The sequence below is a fragment of the Macrobrachium nipponense genome, chromosome 22, assembly GCF_015104395.2.
Source record: "Macrobrachium nipponense isolate FS-2020 chromosome 22, ASM1510439v2, whole genome shotgun sequence".
In the NCBI taxonomy this organism is placed as follows: Eukaryota; Metazoa; Arthropoda; class Malacostraca; order Decapoda; family Palaemonidae; genus Macrobrachium; species Macrobrachium nipponense.
The window spans coordinates 48,215,871-48,218,831 of NC_087213.1; the positions used below are offsets into that span (position 1 = coordinate 48,215,871).

Sequence of the window (2,961 nt, forward strand, 5' to 3'; positions counted from 1 at the left end):
ATCCCTAATATAATCAGCCAACTTAATATTTATCCAGATCACAATGGTATATTGCGTGTTAGAAGTAAGAATGCACGCTGGAAGGACAGAGATAAATTTCTGTTCTCGCCTATCCTTTTGTCAAAGGATAGCGTCCTGACCAAGAAAATAATCTTGGAAATGCATAAAATGACCAACCATGCTGGCATCTACTCATTGTTGAGCGAATTTCGGAAAACTTTTTGGGTTTCACATTTCTTTTCGACTGTAAAGAAGATTTTGAAAGAATGTATAAACTGCAGACGATTTCACAGACATGCAGTCAAATTAAATCAAAGTCCATACAGAGATTTTAGGTTGAAACCTCCCAATATTCCCTTCAGGTCTATTTTCCTTGATTATCTTGGCCCGTATTATATCAATTACCAAGGGGTTAAAACAAAATCTTGGTTGCTTTGTATAACCTGTTTGTGGTCTCGAGCTATAAATTTAAAATTGTGCCTTGACCTGACTGTACCCACATTTTTGAGAGCACTTCAGTTACATATTTGGGAGTATGGTACTCCACAATTGTGCTTTTCAGATATGGGATCTCAAATTGTTGCAGGTACTAATTTAATTTCTGATTTTTTAAGGGACCCAGATACTGTGCAATATCTACAGGAACATGGAATGAGGGCTGTAGAATTTCAGCAATATTACAAAGGCTGCAACCAGCTTGGATCACTTGTGGAAAGTTGTGTTAAATTAATTAAGAGACTTATATATGGTTCAGTTCGAAATACTGTATTGAATTCTCTTGATTTTGAGTTTCTTATAGCAGAAACTGTACATTTAGTTAATCGCAGGCCAATTGCTTTTCATGAGTCTTTAAGAGATAATAATCCAAATGAAATCATTCCTGCTGCAATAACACCTGACATTTTGCTAAAGGGCTATGAGTTGGTGTCTTTGAGCATCATTCCTAATTTGCAACATCTTCCAGATTCCGACCCTTCATGGACTCTTAAGGATCCAATAGAGCATATTAAGGACAGTTTTAGTAAATTGCGCAAGTCTCGTTCATGTTTAAGAGAAATTTATAACTTTGAATTCCTTGCAAAACTTGTGCATCAAGCCACTAATGTTGGTTCTAGATACAAGCCAGTATCGCACGAGAATTTGCAAGTTGGTGATATAGTTTTACTAAAAGATGTTCATTTGAAACCTGCAAATTATCCTATGGGAATCGTTAAAAGCGTTCAGATGAACTCAATTGGTGAAACCACTAGCTGGGCAAACAGTAATGAAAGGAAACAAAGAAAGAGTAAATAGACACTCTTCATCACTAATTCCTCTACTGAGTATTAATGAATATTCTCACTCTAAAGCAGTGCATAGGCAAGAGGATGAGCATTCCAATGAGGATCTTGAATCAAAGAGGCCTAAAAGATTGGGTGCTTTGAAAGGCGCACAAAAAACGAAAAATCTATATCTTCATGGAAATGCTTAATATTCATTACTTGTACCTTGTAAATAATTCTTGTATATATTTAATTGTATGGGACGTGAGTTTTTTTTACTACTAATAAATAGATATTCAATTTCTTCTGACACTAAAACAGTTGAAATTGAATGTCTTTGCTGGGAGTGTTGAAAAAAAAGTGAAACTTTTTTTTTTTTTTTCACTTTGTTCTTTCTAACTTTGAGTGTAGTGTCCACCCTTTATGGTCCTTGATTTCTACTCTTCGCTCGTTTCAAAATTTTACGAGTGGGTTTTTTTGGGGGGAAAGGTTTAAATTATTTATAATGGTTAGTTCGTGCTCTTGCTTTGGAGACTCATTCAGTTTCAAAATGTTACGTTTTAAGTTTGGAAAAGCATCAATAGTTTGCAACCATAAAATTCCTCCTTTAAAATGATTAAATTTGATACTAGAGTTTTGAGACTGAACGAAACCTTTAATCCACCTCAAAAGTTTACTTCTAGTCCCAGCGTTTGAAGACGAGTAGTGCATTTTTCACTCAGCAGCCGAGAAGGGCGGGTCAACTCTTCAGTAATTTTCACCTATCCAGCCTAAATTTTACCATGAAGCATTAAGTGACTAGTGTGACCGTTGGTCGAGGATGATCCTGCTTGGAAGTGCGTGCTCTTGGATTGCTTCTTTTTTGAGGCTACTATACCATGGAGTTACAGCAAGTTTACATCGACTCGTGAATTAACTACGACAGCTGCAATTGACCTAGAGAGGCTTGCTTAGAGTGGAGGTAAGTTGCAAACCACATTGATGCTTGTGCCTTGTAAATTTCACTCAAGTTACGCATTCATTTTGAATGAATTGTCTCCTTAACCTGAACCATAAAAAAAAAAAAAAAAAATCATCTAAAGGACCAACCATATTGTTTTTATTGAAATTTAGAATTTATTGCCGGTTTAATTACTTATATTTGTGAGGTGTCGGTTTTATTTTTGCTCGTTCGAGTTCATATTTGTCCGATCTTCATACATTTATTATATTAATTGGCAATTAAATAGTTTGATATATTTTCGTATATTTGCTCTCTATTAATAGAGCGTATTTATCGCATATTTATAGATCCTGAGGACTTTTCTGATATTGGGGGTTATTAGTGAGGTCGCATCATCGGTCTTCATAGGGACGGATACCTCGCTTAAATGACAAGAAGCAATAAGACAACCTACGATCCTGAGCCATTTTCTCGAATACATATTTCGGTGAAAGTTCTGTTTATGTAAAATAAATATTTAAAATCGCTCTTGATTATAATTTATTGCCATTTGATAAATTTTTAAACTTCCAGTATTTTGAAAAGAGGGCGCTGACCTGAGGGCGCTGACCTGACCTTTTATACCAAGCTGCAGCGTTGCCATGACGTACAAGGCTGTAAATGTGCGAATCCGTTTCCCTGTAGGCTACAGAGCAATTAGGAGGCCCACGTGCTTCGCGGCGGGAAGAAAACAGTGGCGGCGAACAATGCTGGTGA

At 36.2% G+C, this 2,961-nt stretch overlaps 1 long non-coding RNA gene across 1 annotated transcript; it reads left to right on the forward strand.

Moving 5' to 3' along the window:
- The first annotated feature begins 1,265 nt into the window (after positions 1 to 1,265).
- LOC135198392 (uncharacterized) lies at positions 1,266 to 2,732 on the forward strand. The gene is made up of 2 exons (XR_010310789.1): positions 1,266 to 2,223; positions 2,553 to 2,732. It is a non-coding gene; the product is annotated as an uncharacterized LOC135198392 (long non-coding RNA).
- Positions 2,733 to 2,961: the final 229 nt, after the last annotated feature.